Below are 23205 nucleotides of genomic sequence, written 5' to 3'. Positions count from 1 at the left end.
GGTCGGGTGTGACCAGGGAGTAAGTGGAGCAGCACCGGGGTGAGCTGTGTGTGTACTCTCCCCTTGGATCGAGGGCGCTTCCTTTGGATCGGGGGCTCTTCCGCTGGGTGGAGACACCACGCAAGGGAACTCCTGGAGGCTGAGAGCCTCCGAAACATTCAGGATTCTGAATCCAGTCGTGTCGTACCGATTCCCTTGGAGCTAAATCCAGTTCCATAATAAGAAGGAAATTAACCAGAGGCCCGCGGGCCCCGCCGAGGCCGCAGCCGGAGGTGCCGCACGCGCCGCAGCCGCGGGGTGGCGCCGTCAGGCAGGAGAAGGGGCGGCCTGTGGCGCCCTGGGCGGAGGGCGCCGGGCGCTGTTCCCGGCGTTGTTCCCGGCGTTGTTCCCAGCGCTGCTCCACCGCACAGGGCTCTGCTTGGCTCCCAGCCTCCTGCACGGCATCCCCGCCTTTGCACAGGCTGGCGTGGCTGAGAGCATGCCGCCATGCAGACGAGACGGGGGTGGGGGCGGGCGCGCCGCCGCTAGTCCTGCCGGCCCCGCTGGTTCTGATACAAGGCAGCGCTGCTGGGGGCTGGGTGTGATCGACCCCCTGCTCCTCTTCTCTCCCCTCCCGTCTGTAGCACCCTCAGAGTCTCCTCGTCCCGCAGAGAACGCGGGCTTCCGTCAGCTGGCAGCCCCGATTGCCGGGGTGATGTTCCAGCCCCTCCTGAGCCCCTGGCCTCTGTGGCCGCCGCCAGTGGGGACGGCAGGCACCGCGGGTACCCCCAGAACGGGGCAGCCTTGGCATCCCAGCCGGCGCTGGGTGACGGGAGAAACACCTGCAGGCTCTGGGGCCACCACTGGGCAGCAGCTGGCCAGTGGGATGGACCAAGGGCTGAGCGGAGGTGCTTGGTACCGCAGCCTCCCCTTTTCTCCCTTGGCCCAGCATCTCCTTCCCTCCCTTAGACCTGCACAGGCCTCAGCTTCATTCTCCCTTGCCTTTGTGTGACCCGAGCTGTATTCTCCAGGACAACCAAATCAAACTTTCTATCCCTTCCTGACCCTCCTTCCCTATACTCTTGCTAAACCTCCTGTTCCTATCCTTTGCTGAACCTTCCTTAACATCTGATCTACAAGTGGGGTCTCAAGCAGAGCTGAGTAGAAGGAGAGAATCACCCCCACCCTTGACCTGCTGGCCAGGATGCAGGGGATGCAGCCCAGGACATAGTTAGCGCTGATGTATAGTGAGGATGATTCTAGATTGTAGGTAGAAGTTTTTATTTGTCCTGTCCTTTTGCAAAGGTGACACTTCTTTGACTGACATTTGAGAACCTCTGTTAGACCTTAAGGACATCTGCTGAAGCAGTACGGAGGAGGTCTCATCACTGTTTTATTCTGTTGCCCAATGAATCTGGATGTCCTTTTCCACTTCAGTCATTTTAGGATTCTGAGGCGTGCTTTAATGTAATCTAGTTTGAATATTTACAAGTCCTGTGGGTCTCCTCTCTTTAAGGAAAAGGCAGAAGAAAATCCATCTTAGAGCATCATTGCAGTGTAGCCTGGTTCAAGCTAAAGTAGGTATGTGCACAGCATCAACATCTCAGCTGATATAAATAGGCTTGTCCTGTTCAGTTATTAGGATGATACCAGTCTATGCAAAAATCATGGGATAATTCAGTTCTGTGGCATGGGAAAGATTTGATGTTCTTCACGCTCCCAATGTGCTTTCAGCAACAAAAGACATTCCTTCATTAACTTCTTCTGTGTTTAAGTACATTGAGTGTTTTAGTAGTCAGCTTTGCTGTTGGAGTGTATGCCTAGAGGAGAGTATGGCTAGCAGAAGGAAGCATTATTTGAAAAAAAATCAGCATTCCCTGAAATCTGGAATCAGTTTTCCGTACCTGATAGGAAATTCAGAAGTTATGTGATGTCCTTTCATTTCCAAACTGGAAAAAAAACCAACTTTACTGAAAACTGAAATTTAATGTGATTAAAGCTATCACATTGCCTTGTTTGTTTCAGATGTGCAGTTTAGACTATATTTTATGTGATGTAAAAATGATTTTAAGCAATAATTTCAAACAATACTTAGACATGTTATAAAGGATTTTCTTTCTTTTTTTTTTTACTTCCAAGCAAGATTTAGACTTTTTTAGGGAGTTATGCCAAGACATTCTGGCTTAAAAAGCCCCAGCATTTCCAAAGGGGTGAAATACTCCATTAGTTTTGTAATTAAGTGTAAGCAGTTATTTCTTATAATCTGCATTCCGCTAATTTTGAACTCCTATGTATTGTATTCAGAGGATATTTTCAGCATTAGCTTTCTATTTTAGTGAGGATTTTTATCTAGGTGTCATGGATGGGAAGTAAATGTAAAAGGTACTTCAGATGTTAAATAAACATTCATTTAATTCCTCTGGTAGGAACACATTTATATTTCATGGTTTCTAAATTCAAAATACTGTAATATCTAGATCTGGGTGGCTGCTTTAGAGGGGAAAATGATAAACAACATTGTCCCTTGCAGTTAGATAGCAATATTGAGAAGAGTCCATTCAGCAACAAATCAAAAGATTTATATTAAAAAGGAAAATCATATTAATCTTGCCTCGGTTGCACCAATGTATGAAACTTATTTGATATAGAAGGTAGAAACAGTAACCTGCAAAAGAGGGTGATTACACTTCAGCCTAGAGAAGCAATGATAACATGGAGATAGAGAATGAACTGTCTGTAACTTGGAACTATTTTTTTCTTCTGCACTGAAACAGAAAACTCAGTATCTGCAATAACTGACTGAAAGGATGGGCTTGTCTGATGTTACGTGTGTATACTGCTTCATAGAATACATGGGGAGAGATGTATTGCAGTATGTAAAAAGCCTTTGTCAGATATAGAGTGCTTTTGATCTTGGTATTTTATCTTGTGTGAATTTTTGTGTAGTGGGCCTTTCATATATATGGCATGGAATAGTGTGTTTTACTGATAGTGCAGGCAAAGTAAATATCAAATGCAGCGTGCTAAATGATGTGGATACATGAATATACAGCTATTTGTGAGTTTTGTGCTTTTATTTAGGTATTTCTGAGTGCAGAAGAGCAAATAAAAAATTGTACCTGGTAGCTAGATTTTCATTATTTGAAGTCATTGTTTCATAGGAGCAGATACAGGTAGCACGTTTATGATTGTTTTCCTTAGACACGCCCAAATTCAGGTAAGAGAAAATATTTTCATGGTCTCTGTTGGCCAGGACTTGGGGGCTTTGGGCTAAACTGTGACTTAAATGCTGCAACCAGGCATTGGTTTCATGGGCACGACACAATTTTTTATTTTCCATTTGTAAACCAAATGAAACCAATGAGAGCAATGGCTGATCAGCAATAGGTGCATCTGCCACACATCCCCATATGCATCAGATGACCTCTTGAGGTCTTTGGCAGTCTTCTTTTCTGATCATTTTTTCCCTGCCTTTCCATTTAAAATGCAGTGCATCTGATTGGTCATAACAATGGGAGTGTCTTATCCTGTATGTACTCAATTTCAACACAGTGAAATCCAGTGTCAGCAAGGGGCTCCCATGTTTATTACAGTATAAATAATAAAAAAATACAGTCTCGGTGTGAGTTGGTTATTACTGCTCAAAAGCAATGCAGCAGGTTCATACAAACTATTTTTTATCTCCCAGGAAGGAGTTTTCACTGAGACAAAGAGAGAGGATTATCGCTTCATGAATAAACAACTGAAGAGACTTTTCAGATAAAAAAAAAAGCAGAGATTGCAAAGGCTTCCCAGGAATAGTATAATTTCTTTTGTTAAGTTGCTCCAAAGGACACTGTGTTCCTTGCCGTTTTACCTCAAAAATATATTTCTCTATCTATGGGGAAATTTGTTTTCCAACTTGGTGAAGTATGGTTGGGTTTTAGAGCTGTTATGAATCTTGTGCAGGAAACATGGGAACGGTTCTGATACACGACAGATGCAGTGCAACTGCTATGATGAAAGCCTTTCAAGGAACTCATATTTTTTCTTTCTTCTCTGCTGTATTCAGAGAACCCTTCACTGTGTGTCATCAGTCTGGAGTTACAGAGCTCCAAAGCTGGATGTCAGAAAACTCAGAAAACATCAGTGGTTCCAGCTCATCCCTCATGTAACTCCATGGATTTGGATGAGATTATACCAGGAGTAAGCTGAGCCCAGTGATCTTCACTGAGCCTGCTTGACTTCATGAGATTCAGTATGAGGATTTGTAATGCTAAACCATCAGTAGAGGCCGAGGAATTGTGTAAGTGGAGTGGAGGAGTTAGGAAGTGGGGAGGGGGAAAGAGGAAGAAAAAATAAGGAGGGAAGAGAAAGCTGATTTTGGATGACTGTCAGCTCTGCTTGTATCCTTGTCCTTTATATTTACCCTGCTTTTATTTGGTTTTCTTTTTGCTCTTCTTTTATTCATTCTATTTTCATGGTCTGGTTATTTTAGCCAGCCTTTTCTCTGTGGTGCTTGTTCAGTTTTTTTAGCACTGTCATTTAAACAGCTTTTAACAGCTACACATATTAATCAAGTGACAGGGACCCCTTGGGGGAAGTGTTTCAGCCTTTTAGCAGCACTTGGGAAATCTTTACTCTGATTCCATGGAGCTCTGCATATACTTAGTAGCAAAAAGGAGCTGTGAAAAAGGGAACTTCAGCGGGTCTAACACAAAGCAGTGGGAGAACTTGGGCTGTGAGTCTACTTGAAAAGAATAAACTCCATTAAATGAGAAAATGTGGACTGGGTGCAGAGTTTACTGATGTTTGTGAATATTGTGCTGTTGCGGTTGTTATTTCCGCTGGAGGCTGATGGGAGTTTTCTTCCCAGCCAACAGCTGGTCATTTCTAAGAATTGACAGCAGTTTTAACCATTGAAAAGTGAGATCAACCTGTGAACTCCACCTTAAGACCTAAGCCTGGGAATTTCTTTGGCTCTTTGTTTCCTGGCTGTGAAAGGTAACAGAGCTTTAGCTGGTTCCCGTACCCTGTCCAGGCCATGCAGCCGGGCAGGGGCTGGGCTGGGCCTGCCGCGGCTCCCGGCCAGGAGATGGGGCCTGCGGGGCTTGCCCCGGGCTCTGGCCGGGCCAGGCCGCTCCCTGGCTCGGCTGCAGTTTTTGCTGTGACTGAATTCACCAGAGACTGCCGAGTAAAGAAAGAATAAAAGCTCTTGACTTGCTGCGGGCTGAGACAGTGAGCACGCTCTCCAGAGCAGCCATGAAGAATCTTCCATCACAGACAGCTCCAGCCACTGCTCCGTCAGAGATCACAGAACCATCTACAAAACCTGGGCAAGATTTTAACCTTTTCATTACCCAGATGAGACTTGCAGATTAATGCTTTTTTCCAGAGAAAGAAAAAGAGAGTAATCAACATGTAAATAGACTTTATAAACTATTAGAGACAGTAAAGAAAAGAATTAAGCTTCAGAAGAGGTAGAGAATAAGGAGATGCTTGAATTAAGCTGAAATATTTTTCTGTTAAAGCTATGGACATGGACAATAATGTCCTGAAAAAAACCCTTTAATTCCTGACAGAGTATATGGGGAGAAAGAGAGTGTTGAAAGTTTGGATTTTGAGCAAAAGGTGGAGTAATTATGATACAGTGAGGTGCTGGAACAGAGTGAGGAGAAGTAATAGTTGAAGATTTGGGGCCGCTTGAAGCAAAGAGAAAACTTCTGTTCTCCAGGGAAGCTCACAGAGACAGATGAAAAGAACTTTTGCCTTTGAATAACTCATCCTTAAAAATGACATCCCTAGACTCATGGCCCATACACACCTCAGAGTGATGTGAAATGGGAGGAGAACATCTGATGACAGATTTCTGGGCAGCTGGCATCAGAAAAATAGAAAACTATAACAGAAATAGTTTTCTTGCGAGAAACTCCATAGATTAGCAGAAGAAGACTTCTGTTTCTCTACAAAGACTGATGAAAAGACTCTAGCAGGAATTGGGGACTGTTTAAACACCAAAGTTCCAAAGTTTGTTGTCTCTATGTTGTCATGTAAACAAAAGAATGGTTGGGTAGTGGGGGAAAAAAGGGTTTTCTGGAAGTTTTATTTTAGTTTTCTTATTCTTGTAGTTTTGTTAATAAACTTTCTTTATTCCTTTTAAATTTTAAGCCTGTTTTGCTCTTGTTCTAATCCACATCTCACAGCAAGAAATAAGTAAATTTTCTAGGTTTTTTTTAGTTACTGCTTTAAAACCATGACAGTGCATTACTGCAGTGCCCAGATATAACTGTCATGGACTAGGACTTGATACATACACTGGTCTTAAAGCTGAACTCCTATTTTGGGAAAGGCTCTCCTGGATGAAGACCGTGTTTTTGGAGTGAATGAGATGGAAAAAAAAAATTAGGTTTGCAGTTTTTCTCTGAGTTTCTTTTATCATCAGGTCTTGGTGACATTTTCAGGAGCAGATAGGGAAAGTCAAATTAGAAAGCAATTTGAGCTTTCCACTGCACAGATACTGGATTTAAGCTGTTGTCTGACTCAGAGTTATGATTTTGAAGGTATTTTTCAGGAAATACCTTTTTTAAAGACCACTTTACCACTTGAAATCATATTTTGAAAAAGAAATATTTTACAAGATCAAATGAGCACTTTTTTCTTTTTCAGTGGGAGCTTTCAAGAACATGGGACAAAAAGCAAAGGCTTTTTTGTGTTGTGTTTTGCTTTCTGTAACTTTACAAAGATTGTGGAGGTAGTGAAAGCTTTGCTCTCAGGAAGAATAAGAGTCAAGCAGAGTGATCTGTGAAAGACTCTCTTTCTGTTTTGAAGTCCAGAGGCTAAACACATTTGAGGAAATAATATTTAACACTATGCAAGGAGATTTGATGTGCAGTTCCCACTGCAGCAAAGTCTCCATGTAGTGTTTGGGAACCTGTTTCCTCTAGCAGGAGGCAGTTTCTGTAACAAAACAAAGGCAGTTTTTCTCCTAAGAAAGCAAATTATTATGTTGGCTACTGTAGATAGGAAATGTCATTTTTGACAGTACAGGCATTACCTGAGTGCTCTTTCTATAAGAAGGTTCAGTGATGCTAAAAGTAAAATAAAAAATCTTGCTGGCATTACTGTATTGATTGAAGTCACAAAATATTTTGGTTTAGCTGATGCTTGGATTTATCACATATTTAGTCTTTATTCTCTCTGGCTATATATATGCGTAAATGTGTTCTTGTTAAAATTAAAACCAAGTTATTGATCTGTCAAGCTGCTTCTAAAAACTCATCCTCTGTCAAGAGCTGTGCTGAACAACATGTAGCCCAAAGTAGCCAATTTACAAAAGGCAGATGACTTAGAAGCAAAGCTGTCATGACAACTTTAACTCCATATCCACCTTTTCTATGCACACATTATGAATGAAGGCATGAAGGGGTTGTTGAGGGAACTTAAACTGAGCATCCTAATTTCTGGGATTCAAAGTTTAGTCTAAGCACTGTTTGTTTTTTTTGGTTTTTAATTAATGCTTTGTATTCAGAATTCTAGTTATTCCTGTATTTAGACTTTTAGATTATTTTGGGATCTTACAGATGAATGGCATGCATAATATGCAAGAAGAAAAAAACGAAAAAAAGATAAGGCTTCTGTTGAAATTTGCATAGAGCATCAGGTTCTATGTGCTAAACCTCACTTTCAGCAGTAGTTCCTGTGAAGAGAGGGATCTTTGCTACCTTTATTCTAGATACATATCCATGGTTTCTATTTCATGGCAGTTTTACCCTGGCATAGCACCACAGAGCTAAATGGCACTATTTCTAATGCACAGCAGTATAAGTGAAACAAATTCAGATAAACCTGTTCTTTAAGAAATGTAACAGGCTTTTCTTCCTTTTTTCTTCTGTAAACAAAGTAAAATAAACACCAGGAAGTTTTACTCTGGTTAGTCACTGGAGCACTGATGGCTCCGAGTCCAACAAGGAACCATCTTCCTTAGTTCTTGCTTATGGGCACAGCTAATGCGGAAGAAGAGATGTTGGATGTCTGACTTGTTTTGTCAGAGCAGAAATAGCTCTGTAATAATTTACAATAATTACTTCAGTGAGAAAGTGTTGGATAGATGTCTGTTTCTTTCCTGCACTAGCATCACTTAGGCATGCTCACCAACACTTGGACTTGTTTTGGAGAAGGCTTGTGCTGCCTGCCACCCCCAGGGACCTGCAAGCCCACATTCTCTCCATGCATTCAGCTGACTTGTGAGGGCCCTTCCCAGTCTGTCCCTGACCCTGCACTTTCAGCAGAGCCTCCCTGGCAGACTGCAGCACTGCTGCAAGTACACAGGAAATTTCATATCATGTCCAAATACACGTTGTTACATGCTGCAAGCAAATTGATGAACTGTTTCATTTCAGTCCAGTGCTGAAGACTCCAGTGTGTAGGAGAGAAATTGCCATAGTCTGCACTGACTCATCTGGACCTGAGCTTTGAACTTGGGGCCAGATGTTGGTACTAACTGATATAAGTGATACGGAGCTAAAGCTGCTGGAATGCAAGAGTTTGAGCATGAATTGCAAGCAGAAGACACACCAATGAATGGTTTCAGTAATAACTTTTGGCTGCAGTTTCCTGGGGTCCATCTGTGCTAGAAAGTGATCAGCTGCTGACTGCTGTTTTTAACAAGAGTGCAACAACGGCAGGATACTCTCCAGGGCAGGATTAAAATTCAGGCAGTAGGAGGAAGCTTTCCCTGCTGTTGCCCTGAATCACCTTTTCTGTGGATAAGGGCCTTCACTGCCAAAGGCACCTATTGTGGAAGGAAGGATACTCAGGGTAGAGCAGATGAGAGCTTGCACAAAATTATTTAACAACCTAGGAGAAAGAACCAAGCAAAAGCAGGGTTGTGTTCTGAAATGACCCCTTGGGGGAAACTGGTCAAAGCCAGACTCCTAGGCAAATCTGCAAAGCTGCTGCCTTTGTCTACAGGGATGAATGGTTGGGACAATCTGTGGAGTAAACAGCTTTTTCAGGAGGGGAAGAAGAAGCACAAGCTGGAGAATATAAGCAGGGGCAGCAGTTGTCAGCTGAGTAGATGGGGCTGATAATTTTATAAACACTTTGAGCATAATTCTGTACCTGCTTCTGGTCTGTGAATGTTCCATCCCTGTGGGAAATCTCTTCCATACGTCCTGTGCAGTTCCTATTGACTTTGAGGATGAGTTTGGAATAATCAGTCATAACTTAAAATGTACCCAATTCACAGTGCAGGTAGTACATCTTATTGCCTGTATCAAGAGAGGACCATGCAGTGTTGCTGGCTATGCGTTCTTGTTATGAGATGTGTAAATGAATTTTAAATGGTTACAAAGGTATTCATAATCTGATAACTAGAGATGAGAAAGACCTATTACTATGAATTTTACTGTCTTAACCACAGAGGGTTTCCCACTACCTTGAGAAAAGCATTTGAATTGTATTTAAAATAATTGAACAACTTGTCCAAGTATGGGGAGGAATGGGAGCAAAGCCAAGAAAGCTTCACTGGCTAATTTTGAAACATATGGCACAATTAATAATGGACTGAAACTGCAAAATTAGAGCTGGATATTGAGAGTTTTGGATAGTGTGCGTTGGTTTAAAATGAACAGCACTTGAACACCACAGTGACTGGTACATAGAAGGATCTAATAATACCTACACTCCAGAGATATAAAAGTGTAGAAGTCTGCTGATAGGGGGAAATAAGTGAAATTCAGCTATTAATTTCATTGGCTGTGAACACTTCATTAGAGAGGTTTCATTACCTAGAAAGAATTGACATGGAGACACCTTATATTCTTGGTGGCTGTGAGCAGTTTTCATATGATTTGGACATGTAATGTTAAAGCAACAGATCTGTTTGGACTCCTGACTCAAGAACTGTAGCCTCCAGGTCATAGCTTTTGTAATTTCATATCTGACTTTAAAATCCCCATTCCTCTCTTCCCCCAGAAAAGTTTGCTAAGAGTTCAAGTGGGTCATTTACCCTCTTTGAAAAAAAGGATCTTGAATGATCAGTTTTGCTTGGCATTCATGATTTGGGTTTGTACTGGGATCCTGAACAGAGCACATGCAGAAGAACTCTGTTCCCTTGCTCTTTATGGACCATCCTTTCAAGATCAGCATTTTTGATGTGTATACACTCATTTTTGATGTCACTTAGCATCTTTTCTGACCTCATTCTGCAAACTGTTACCTGTGAGTGCTCTTGCTAACTTCAGGGGAAGCAGTTTCATCAGTATGAGTATGTGTGCTTGAATAAAAAATTGGGGAAGGGGAGCTTTCCTTTGTTCTCCTTTATAAATACCACTCTAAAGGTTAAAACTCTTGCTTTAACCAAAGAATGAAATGTAAGTTAATATATGACATTAAAAGATCACAAAATTTGGTGTCTGCATGGGAAAATGCCTTGTTGGAGTTTGACATGTATTATGCCCAAATTCTCCCTCTCTTGTAGTGTCTTGTAAGGTTTATGGCCAGAGAAGCAGGGAAATTGCAGCTAATCTGGTCCCATTATACAGGGTTCATAATCTTGCACAGAGAATCTGAAGTCAAGTCAGAGGGGCAAGAACTGGCTGTTCTGTACAGTCTGTCTGGTTTGCTTTGATAACATCCTTTGCAGATAAGCCACTACTAGCATCATGTACCATTTTTATTTTCTGTGTGATCAAGCATGCCTTTACCCAGAAAAAAGATTGCTATATAGCTTTTAAAAAGCAGCTTGATGTTTTTATTTTCTAGACCTACTGTTTCCCTGGTTTATTTTAGTGGCTCGAGTACAGGCTTTGGTACCTGCTCTAGGATGGGCATGTAGAAATGCATTTATTTGTTTTATTTTCATGGCAGAAATGGAAAATCTGGAAATAATTTTCCATCTATAAAGGGTATCTTGAGGTCCCTCCCCAGAAGTTCATCCTTGTGATGGGGGAATGAACATTCCTCTGAAGTGCTTAACTGTCTGACATTAGACACAACTGGGGTGGAGAAGTGGAAGTGGAGAATGAATTAGCAAGTGTTTTTCAATCATGCAGTGAAATGCTTTCCCCTCTGAGCAAGACAAAATAGGAACCTGTGATTGCCTCCCAAGGCTCCTTCCTAATGTGGCATAGCTAAATGTTACCCTCTATTGAGAGCTGTGTCTGAGTGTCACTGTCAAGCCCCAAGGAAACAAATCCAGAGAAAACAATCGGCCTTCATGCCTCTGGATTGTAATGTTAATTGCCTGATTTAATGCAACTTAAATTAAGAACTTCAGCTAGAGACAGTGCTGCTTCTCTCAGTCTGTCTTAGATTCCTATTCCTTTCCTGAAATAAGGTGTCATCTATAACTTTGAAATTTTTGGATTTGTCAGTTTGTGGTAGATCAAACAAAGTAAAATTTAAATGCAGGACTTTTAATATATGTATCTTCTTATGCCTTATTAATGCAATCAGTCAGCTTAGGAAAAATATGCCAAAGATAACAAACTTGCAGAGTACATTCTTTCTTCCTCCTTCGTAAAATATAGGTTATGCTTATGAAGATTAACTGCTTGCTCTGGAAAGCAGAGTGATCTATTTTTATGCAGGCGAGGTAAAATATGGACAGCAACTGTTTATGCCTTTTATGTCCTTCAGGACCTAATTCTGTCAGGTTCAGAGCGATACTGCCCACAAAGCCTAAGCCTGGTACAGGCGGAGCCCAGGATGTCAGGGGGCAAAGCCAGGTAGGAGCAGGTCCAGAAGGAGCTTTGGCTGCTCCGTAGGTTCAGGGCACATTGTGCAGTGTGCATGTGGCCTTCATGAAACTGTTGTTGCCCACCACACAGGCAGGAGGGCTGCGAGGACAGCTGGCAAATCCCACAAGCAGCACAAAATTCACACTTGGGGATGATACCTGGTGAGGAGGAGGAGAACAGATCTCCGACTCTACCCTGGCTCTCTTGTCTCCTGCTGCTGTTTTGTCAGGTGACACAGATCAGCCATATGTTAAATAATAAATAACTAAATTGCTTCTTTTTTATTCTATTGGGTGTTTTTAACCTTTGCGCAGAAAATAAGTGAGACTTGATTATGCTTCTTTATAACTGAGTGTGTTGAGGATTTTCAGGATGTGGAGTTCACACTAAAATATTTCCTCTCTCTGGTTGCATTGCTGCATGACATGGTTCTTACCAGCATGGGTTTATTGTGGTTGATGGGCTGACAGGTAAGAGAGGTAAATGCAAATGCTGCTTCAGTTTATTTGGTTACTTCTCTAACTAGTCCTTGCTGGAGTGGTATTTTCAATGTTTGCTAACCCAGATCTATGCTACAAGTGCAGAAGAAGTGAGGACCTGATTTAATGCTTTTGCCATATAGTAGCTTAAAACACATGCATCCTAAAATTATTTATTAGTTGGATTTTACATGCTGAATATCTAAGCCTTGCTTGCAGCAGGAGGTGTGAGGATTTGCAATTTGCAAAACTTGTAGGTGCTGATTATTCTGTTAAATCCTATTCAAAACTGGCCTGGCTTATATCTCTGCTGTGAGAGAAATCTTTAGGCAAGTGCCCTAATACATTCACCATATGAACACTTTGCAGGTCAGTGACTGTACATTCAAAAGTATTTTACTCAGCGATAAAATCTTCATCACAGCTTCATTATCATAAACACGTGGTGACAAAAATAGTTCAGAGCTTTGCACACCACGCGTTGGCTTTATATTAATTTTTAGTTATAATTCTCCTGGGGTTACCCATGATGACTCAAGGTCTTGCACTAATTGAACAGGAGGAAAGAATAAAATTAATGGACCACAAAGGTCAGTATGTGGCTCATGACTCATATAATAATTTATTGTAAATACATGAGAGTGGCTGTACATGTGTAGTCAGATGGCAGCCTTTAAAGGTGTGACACCTGGGGTCTGCTGCCTGTTTTCATCTAGAAAATCCCCCCTCTTAGTAGTACTTTGGTCATTCATGATATACTTAATTTCTCCTGCTTTGTTCCTATATTGCACCATTTGTTATTTTTGGTCTTTGCTTCTGGTCTTGCTAAAGATAATAAGCAGAAGTTCTTCTAAAACAGTGCTGTGTTCTCAGTAGTGAATGCTTAAGTTAGAAGAAACTGAACAGTAGTGGTCCATTTTTTCTCAGAAATCTGTCCTGACTTCCAATTCAAGTTTTCTGGATGCTGTTGGAAGTGTTATGTGTCTGGAAATACTTGTGTTGGACTAGTCTGGATTGCAAGGGTCTGACCTCTGTGGCATACAAGAGTCCTTGTAGCCCTTGGGTCCCATCATCACAGGCTTGCTACAGAATGGATGAGACTTGCTGTAAATACTCTGTAGAGAGGTTCTGTGTATTAGCAGAACCACTGTGATTTCCAGATTTTGATGAAGCAGAGAAATACACTCAGGGGAGAGAGAGAGAGACATTATAAAATATCCCAGCTGTGGAAAATGTATTTCTCCTTTTGTATTTTTTCAGACAGTAATTTTTTCACAGTGATTGAGTTATAAGACAAAAATCTCCAGAAAAGTGGATTCAAACATTTAAAGATACTTTGTGTTTTGTTTTGTTTTGTTTTTTTTAAATTTATTCTGTTCTGTAATTTCCCAAAAAATGTTCCAAGAGCTCCTCTTGAAAATACAGGGAAAAAAAAATACTTTCAAAGCTTAATAATTTGAACTGGCAGGAATGTCAGATTGGCAGAAGTGAAATCTGGTACTTTTCCTAGGTCTGTATTGCAATAATTTACTAATGCTGGCTGTGGCAGCAACTATTTGTCCACTGGAATGAGACCAGTCATTAGATACTAATGCCTTCTAGTCACTAATGAACTCTTCAAGATTTGAACCAATGATTTACAGGTTAATGATCTCAAATCTTATTACCAATGTGCATGGGAATAATTGAGAATTGTGGAGCGAGGGGGACTGAACTGCTTAGTAACACTCCTTAAAACAGTAAGAAGCATTTTTCTTATAAATGGCTTGCCTTTGAAATGTTCTAAAGTGATTGTATAAACTTCATATCATAATTATACCCGTGATTTTCTGAGTACCAGAAGAATTATTGTTTTCCAACTACCCAAAAGTGTAATCTGGGGTCAATAAATGAACAGAACTAAGATCAAATAAGCCACACTTATTTTAAGTCCCTAACCGTATATCCTGAAAGTTCCTTTTCAATGTCCAATATATCTGTGCAACCACTAATTCCAGTGTGACTTGTCTTTCTATAAAATTCTGTCTGTTGTTAGAAAATTTAGGCTCATATCTCTGATTTAACCCCTATTCAGCAGTGTGAGCCATGGCTGAATGAATTTTTTTTCCTTTGAGCTGATGGATAGAGCAATATATCTCAAACTCATTCCACTGAACCTGCATGACTTTGCTTGTTCTTACAATGAATGGTTTCCATATCCTGGGTCTCCAGTTCCTGTACCTGAAAGCTATGAAAGATGGCATTTGGGTGAGATTGGGCTCTTGCCTTACATGTTAAGGTGAGACCTTTACTGCTGCTAGGATGTTCTGATGTGTATAAATTTTAAAATCATATCTAAAGAGTGTGAATGAGAGTGTACATGTGTAAGGCATTGGAGTTAGTGGCATAGTAGTATTTAAAGCAATGGTGTATACGTGGTAGGTCAGAAAGATTGAGAAAAGGAAGATGCAGTAGAGGAATGATGTAAATAAAATTCCAAGTGTTGGAAGCAGTGATAATTGTTCTGACCACAGACCTCATCACAGATACAAAGCTGGTGCAAAACAACTCACACTGGATATAAGCCTTTTTTGTCAAGAGAGGCTGCAAAGGGCCCAATATTTATGCATTTCATCACTACTTGTGATGAATCCAGAAGACTGGATAAGAGCTTTCCAGCTAGTTTCCCTCACCATCTATGTCACCATAAGGCATCCAGAACAAGGTACTTGAATACACAAACATCTCAGTTCTTATAACCATAGAGAAATGAGAGAATTTTGAGAGAATGGGTGTAGGTGACGCAAATCTGTTTCTTCTAAAATAAAAGTCTGCTTCCCTATCCGTGTGGCCTTGCCTTGAGTTTTGCTTCTTTAACTGCTGTATAGAACCCTTTTGAGGTATCTGAGCCTGCTCCAGTCCTTGCTATAGCTGCCTTTACAAACCCCATGTTGTTATCCCACTCCTGGAGACACCTGGTCATTTGCTGGGCTTTATAAAAGGAATCTGCAGCAGAACAGACAATTCTGGCATAGCTGTAATCATCAGGTTTTCTTCTTCTAAAATGCGGTGGAATAGTTTGGCACTGGATAATGGAGGATAATACAGGGCAAGCTTATTGACTTACCATGAGGAAAGTTACATGGTGAATTTAACTCATTTCAAACCCAGGCTAATCCTGCACTGTTGCCAGTTGTGGAATGGCCTTGTCAGAGTATTATATTAGCTTAATTCTTGCCTTGTAACACACCACTTTGACTGTTTTTTTGACACTTTGTAGAGACAAGAAATAAATTAAAGCTTTAGAGATAAAGCATACAAACAGCCTTTTTTTATTTTGTACAGAAGCAGACCTAACATTAGGAAGGGGACTGCTAAGTTATGGTACTGAAGTTTTATGAAATGTAATTATAGGTCCAAAGATATTTTGTGTGGAAGGAAAAAGCTTACTGTACACTATTAAAGTGTTTTATGTCCAGAGATGACTGACACAATGCATTATGGGGCTAGAATAAGCATAATTGTCCAGGAAGAAATAATTGAAAATAGTCCTTTAGATGTCAAAATAAAGCTATACATCATGTGAGACTGTCAGCAGTTATTACATGTCTTTGGTTGTAGAGACGAGCTTCCTTGGAGGCTCATAATTTATGTTTCAAACAAAAGTAACGTTATTTAGGGCTTCTGCTTCAGCATGTCCATGTGGGTACTGCTGGACTGGTTTCAAGTGGCCACACATTTTACCATTACCCTGCTGGAGTAATTTGGGTCTGTGAACCATGGGGAGGCAGGACACCCCCCAAATCCACATGTCTGCTGACCTTGGTTTGTTTCCAGTGCTTTGGCAGGGTGGCAGCATGGGAAAGACATGCCAGTGCCTACAGCAGCGTGAGCTCTTATGTGCTGGCAGCAGAGCTGGGGGGCACAGTCTTCTTTCTGTACAAGGGTCATTTCCATCTGCTCTGCAGGATGGGAGAATACTCTTCAAACATGAGAAATCACAGCTCTGGCTGTGGTCTTAAACTTTGGGATGGAGGGGCAGGGTCATTTTTAATTAATATTTTCTCTTAACTCTAAAATGAAATCCATAAATATGTGACTATCTTGATTTTTTTTTGAAAGCTGGGAGTCTTTTAATGAGTGTATTCATGCATTTTACATATGAGTGATGTTAATTACTTCAGTCAGCTTGTTGTAAACTAGCAAAGTTTATTTTGTTTGTGAATAACAGCAACACCCTGAGAGTTAATTAATATTGGGTAACCAATGTGATATTCCTTGGATAAAAGCTCTGTACAAGCTGATTACTCTTGCTGTTCAGGAAAGGCTGTAGTACCTTTGTTCATGTGCAGCAGTAACTTCATAAGAAAGCCCAGCAGAGCTCACTGAATTTACTTCAGCAGCAGTGACATGCACTAAACACTAACTAACACTAAAGCCAGCCTTCCCTTCTTCTGTGTTACCAGTGGTTAATACATATTTAGCACCACTGCTTTGAATAAAAATCACAATAATTTTATTTCTAAGTATATGACTGTATAGTTAAAATATAAAAAAATAAAGTTTTTTGAAACCAAAGTCCATATACATATATGAAGGCTGCTGTGAAAAGTGTGTTCCACTTTAAACTGCAAACCACTTATAGACTGTAAGATGAATATTGCTGGGCTGTAGTTTTGCAGCCAAAATTTAATTATTCTCTCAGTGAGGGTATTGGCTAGACAGGGAGAAGGAGAAGGAGAAGGAGAAGGAGAAGGAGAAGGAGAAGGAGAAGGAGAAGGAGAAGGAGAAGGAGAAGGAGAAGGAGAAGGAGAAGGAGAAGGAGAAGGAGAAGGAGAAGGAGAAGGAGAAGGAGAAGGAGAAGGAGAAGGAGAAGGAGAAGGAGAAGGAGAAGGAGAAGGAGAAGGAGAAGGAGAAGAAGGCTAGCAGTGGAAGAGGGCTGTAGTTTGCTGGAAATGATTTTTAAGAACTGGTTCATCATCTGCTGGTGATTTTCGTAGCTCATTCCACTGAGTGAGGTAGAATCACACACCTTTCTCTATATATGTGTTTACTTACAGAAATACAAACATGAGATGCAGTCTGTAAAATCTGTGCTTTACATCATAATTATACCAATGAAACAGAAAGGAGGACTGTCCATGCTTACTTGAATGTACAGGAAGTGATGATAGGAGTTTTGAAAACATCTGGATGAAGGGAATAATAATGGAAGCATAAACACATGGAGAGGTTTATTGGAAATTACGTGATCAGGTCATGAAGTGTGAGAAGTGTGTTAACATGAGGAGCACTCCAAGGGCAAGAGTGGTAACGGTGACAGCCAGGGAATGACAGTCCTCTGGATAAAACAATCTAGCTGGACACACACTACCCAGCTGTGGGATTGGAAATCTGCTGAAACAAATTTTCATGCATTTATTTTGATTTAAATGGGCCTAATTATTAATATAACGTAAATCAAAATCAGAAGGTATCTGGGGAAAGCCATCTCAAAACCTTGTAATTCTTAATCCTAAAGGAAAGATAAAGGAGCAGCTCACCAATCAGTTTTGCATCTGGGGAGAAAAGCAGACATGTAACAGGAAACTTGTGGCTGTATTGGAACTTCTTAAAGATCTTAAAGATCCAAGAGTCAAAGAAACTTACATAAATTTGTAAGAAATATTTCTGGTGATAAATACTGCCATTGTTATGGTCAAAATAAGAGGACAGTGCAGATAGCAAGGAATATAAGAAAAACATCTATATGGCTATAAGAACAACAATCTGACAGGGATCTCAGGCATTTTGGAAGAAGGGCTTAAAACTGGTATGAATCGCCTCAGGCAATAAATATAGTTTAAAATCAGAAAAAGGAAATTTTTTGAAGACCAATCTGAAGAATATGTTTTAGGGAATAAAGCTCCAGTACAGTGTAGGGGAAAGTAGTAACTCCACAATGCTGTGTAAAATAATTTGGTGGTACCAGATCATAAACTGGAGATGGGTCAACATTGTAATGTTGGCCTAGGAAGAACTTATTTCTCTCCTGAATGCATTGACAGCCATATCCTAGGTGAAATATGATGTTAGCTAATTTAGTTTGCCTCACATTTACTAAATCTTTGTTGGAGGAATGTTTTGGATGTCATATTTTAAGAAAATGCAGAATAACTTAAATGACACACAACAGGGAGGAATGTAGCCTATGAGAAAAGCTGGAGGAATCATCTCTTCTATAAAAGAGAAGGAAAAGTGGATAACAGGACTGGAGTTTTCAGTCATAATGGAGGTATAAGGACACTGGTGATCAACAGTTCTCCATGTCTGTGGAGAGGAGGATAAGAAGTAATCAAATTAATTTGTAACAAGGGAGATTTAGGTTAGATATTAGGAAAAACTTTCTAGCTATAAAGGTATTTAAGCTCTGGAACAGATTGCCTCTGGAGTCTGTGTGGTCCCACTGCCAATTTTTAGGACAGATCTAGTTTCTCAGAGGTGGTCTAAGGTTGACTGAGCTTATTTGAAAGCTGGAGGAGCTGATGACCGCTTACAATTCCCCCCCTTTCCCATAGGATTGTCATGTACATTATGCAGGAAATGTAATATAGAATGAGTATATTCTTCCATGAAAGTTGATGGATTTAAATGTTATTAGTCACTATATTCAGAAGAGCCTGTGAAAAACCTTACATCTGGGATCTTCATAGGATGTGGAAAGACCCATGCAGCATTCCTGGGAGTTTGGGAAGTCTGAATCTGAACAGCTGCCTGCATACATCTCTGTTACCAAGACCAAGTTGGGTCTCTTCATGCTACCTTTGTAGAAATCAAAATGCAGGGAAGAAATGCTTCATCCATGTGAATTTCCACCTATCAGTGGGCTCTTTACTACAGTGCTGTATGTCCCTGTAGAAGTGACTAGAAGGTGTCGTGCACCATTGCTAGGTAACATCTTTTATTTTCCTTAAAGTAACTGCACATTCTATATGAAGCAAGGCAAAAATAGCCAAAATAAATGTAATAAGTGTCCATAGTCATAACTGAGGGCTTGTTTCTGAAATCTGCTGTTTGGAAGCTAGCTGTGGAGTCAAGATTTTTTTCAGATGCACAGACAGGGAAAGGATCATGTAACTGAAATAACTTCTTCTTAGATTAAATGGTATAAGGAATCAGAAAAAAGTCTGGTTGTACCTCTAAGTCACTAAATACTTAATGAAAGATGATTTAGTTGCACTTAGATTTAAAGTAGTTTTCTTTATGGTGGTTTTAGGAAAGTTTGTCACAGGATCATAGAGTACTAGAATGATACAGGCTGGGAGGTATGTGCTCTAGCCCATGTCACTCCTCACAGTAGGTCCAGAATCTTGTAGTCAAGTTGTGAATATCTGCAAACATGAGATTCCACAACCTCTCTGTACAGCCTGTGCTGATGATTGACCACTTTCATGTTCAAAATGTTCCCCTGATGTCTAATTGCAGTTTCCTATGTTGTGTCACATGACTGGCAGCTGTAGCCCTTTTGCTGTCAGCCTCAGCCTCTGAGAAGTGCCTGCCTCTGGCTTCTTCACTTCCTCTTATTAGGTGTTTCTTTTAAGGTCAACAAGATCCCCTCTGAGCCTTCTCTTCTCCAGCCTGAATCAACCTAATTCTCCCACGAGGCAAGAGCTGCATCCCTTCATTGGACATCCTCCAGTTTATTATTTCTTGTACAAGTCTGGTCATAATACTCTAGATGTGATCTCATGAGTGCTGATAGAGAATGATCACCCTTTTCAATCTAACCAGGAGATTTTTTACCTTTGTTGCTGCAATGACTTATTGCTGATTCATACTGTTGTCCACTGGGACGCTCAAGTACTTTTCTGCAAAACTACTTTCCAGCCAATCCTCACTATGCCTGATCTGTTATATGGGATTGTTGTGTCCCAGGTGCAATTTTAAAGACATATTTGAAATGCCATGTCAAGAAGCTCTGAGGTTATGTTTACACTAGTAAAAATAAATTTAAGCTTGCCAGAGGCCTAAACATTGAAACCTTGTCATGCTCTCGCTGAATGTTAATGGTCACTTCTTAATTCAGCATTCCTAGGTGTATGATATTTGGAACATATCTAAAGGAACAAATGAATATCTTCATACATTCTGAGGTTTAATTGTAGGAAAAGGTGTGTACATAGTGTCCAAATGAGTAAATATGAATCACTAGTAGTTATAGGGTGTCATGCTTAGTAAATAGTAAAAAAGCAAAGTTCAAAGAAACAGTTCATAAATGCTTAATTCTGTTTGGGAGAGTTTAGGATCATTTCAACCATGGTTTTTGCCTGGTCTAGATAAACTTCATTGAAAATAGGCAAGGATTTGAAGTAATTGCCTTTGTTGCCCTTCACCTCCTGGGGCTGAAGAGCTGAAGAAAGGTGAAACAAGAGTGTGTTTTTCCTGGCTCTGTCCTGCACAGAGAAGTCATCTTTCTTCATGGGGTTGGTGGGTCATTGGGCTGCTGGGACTGCCACAATTTAGACATTTTATTCACTGTGGGCAGATGCCAGACACAGCAATCTGTGCCTGCCTGTGTTAGATAACCCTCCAAATGCAGCACTTTTTGATATTGTGCCAGCCCCCGCGGTCATCAGCTTAAGAAGGATGTGAACCTCTTAAGTGGGTCCAGAGGAGGGCTGCATTCAGTGTGGTAGGTGTAACATGGAGAGTGCCTTGCATTGTTGGTTGCTTCTTTTTCATCTGTGTTAGTCCAAGTGACTGGAAAGGAAATACATTTTTGACTGGAGTCTATTCCCCTGCTGAGGCATCCATACAAAAGAGTCAAGATACTTTATATCAGGTTTTTAATTTTGCCTTATAAGCCTTACTGCAAGTTGTTTATATTTAGAAATATTAGGGGCTGATATTATGCAATATGGATGTTCAGCAATTACTGAGAGAGGAACAGAAATAATTAATCCTCTGGCTCCTTTTCTGGCTTTCATCCAGTCAGTAGAGTGGGCCTTATAAGAGACTAGCAATGGGAACCTGATGTGTCCCCTCACAATGTTTCAGGATTGCCCTGCCTGCAGTAAGCAGATGTTTCCATACAGTGCACTCACAATGCTCCAGTGACATCTAGAAGTATTCTTCTCGTCAGTTCTGATCACTGGGAATGGCAGGAGGGACCTGCAGCTGGAACAGCATGGTGAAAGTTCCTGTCCATCCAGTCACTGCAGTTCTTTGCAGTGTGTATCCTCAAGCAGCCTGGTTAGCCTTGCTCTTGGTGCATGCTTTCAACCCTGTCCTTATTATTTCAGTGGATAGCAGTATCTATCATAGAATCATGTAGTCATACAGTCATAGAGTGCTTTGGGTTGGAAGGAACCTCAAAGATCATCCAGTTCTAACCCCTCTGCTGTGGGCAGGGACACATTCCAGTAGTCCAGGTTGCTCAAACCCCCATTCACCCTCTCCTTGAACACTCTCTGAGCAGCCTGTGCCAGTCTGACTATCCTCAGAGTAATATCTCATTTAAGCCTGCCCTCTCTTCAGTTTAAAGCCATTCCCCCTTGTCTTGTTACTACATGCCTTATAAAAAGTCACCAGCTCTCTTGTAGCCTCTTCAGGTACTGGAAAGTGCTAGAAGGTGTCCCTGGAGCCTTTCTTTCTCTCTGCTGAACTACCCCAACACTCTCAGCCTCTCTTCATAGGAGAGGTGTGCCAGCCCTTTGATCATATAGATGACCCAGCGCTGGATCCACTTGAGAGGTCCACATCATTCTTATGCTGGTGACCCCAGAGATGGACACAATATCAAAAAGTGTTTTATTTGGAGAGTTATCTAACACAGTAACAGGCAGTATTAAATCTTGAACCTGCCAGCATATATCTACAAAATGAAACAGACAGTATGGACTGGGTGGTGTGTACAGCTCTGTTTGTAGAACAGTCAGAGAGTCCTGGTGGACAAGTTGAACAAGAGCCAGCAACATGCCCTTGTTGTGAAGAACCATTCAGAACCACATCCTGGACTGCCTTAGTGAAAACACAGGCAAGCAGTTTGAGGACCACTATTTTTTTCCTCTATTTGGGATATATGAGTGGTTCCTGGAGCACTGTGTCTGGTTTTGGGCTCCCCAGGGACCTGGAATTTACCCATTTATTGCTCAGGTGACTCCTATTTTGGCCTGTACACCTAGTCTACTGAGAGAGCTAGTCACAGCTGAGGCTGGGCTAGTGCCCACATAACAGAAGATTCAAAGCACCTTGTGATTTTTAATGGGAAGGTTGTGCTGCAGATTCCTGTGAGCCTGTTTGATGATCACATCCACACTAAGGAATGCTTAAGGCAGCCCTTGGGCAGAGACAAAGGTCTGTGTGTGCAGGCTCTGCAGGCAGAGGGGATAAAGGCAGAGAGACTGTGCCTCATCTTCTCAATTATTATCTCCATTAATAATTGTGTTCAGCTCGTGATTCACCCTGGGATTATTGGAAGAGCCTCCCTGGTGTGCCTTGAGCCTTTAATTCACCAACACTTTCTGCACCACCAGGCCTCAAGTGTAAGTTATGAGAGAATAAAGCATATAACAAACTCCTACACAAACCATAGGTTTTGGGCTATTTAAATTACAGCTGGGAGAGGGGAAATTGTGCAAAATCTTTGGGGGGTACTTGCTCAAAGAGCTGGAAAGATTCAGCAGAGTTTTTCTCTCTCTCAGTTTTATGGCTTCTTCACTCTGATGCAACAATAAAAATGTTCCACTGGATTAGCTAGGTGGCTGAACTGTGATTTCTCTGCAACACTTTTTCACACTCTAAAAGCCTAATGACAAGCAATGAAGAACATGTTAATTGGGACGATTGCTCCTAGGGGACCCCAGGGTCCTGGGAAGTTGAAGGTTTTCATTAATTCTGTAGAGCTGGCTGAAAAAAATAACATTTCTTATCCCCAGGAAATGTCTTAGAAATGTGGTAAAATATGAATTTCCAAGTAAAGGTAAAGCACTTCATCTCCTAGAGGGTCTTGTTAAACTTTTGTCACCAGGGCTTCCTTCCCTCTTGATGGTTCCTCACAGACTTTTCTG

At 41.0% G+C, this 23205-nt stretch overlaps 1 long non-coding RNA gene across 1 annotated transcript; it reads left to right on the top strand.

Annotated features, from left to right (window-relative positions):
* The first annotated feature begins 294 nt into the window (after positions 1 to 294).
* On the top strand, positions 295 to 6119 carry LOC147654269 (uncharacterized). The gene is made up of 2 exons (XR_015284820.1): positions 295 to 4264; positions 4835 to 6119. It is a non-coding gene; the product is annotated as an uncharacterized LOC147654269 (long non-coding RNA).
* Positions 6120 to 23205: the final 17086 nt, after the last annotated feature.

This window comes from Cyanistes caeruleus, chromosome 3 (genome assembly GCF_971803275.1).
Source record: "Cyanistes caeruleus chromosome 3, bCyaCae1.hap1.1, whole genome shotgun sequence".
NCBI lineage: Eukaryota > Metazoa > Chordata > Aves > Passeriformes > Paridae > Cyanistes > Cyanistes caeruleus.
Note: the sequence above shows the minus strand (reverse complement) of the source record. Positions and strands in the feature narration are given on the sequence as shown.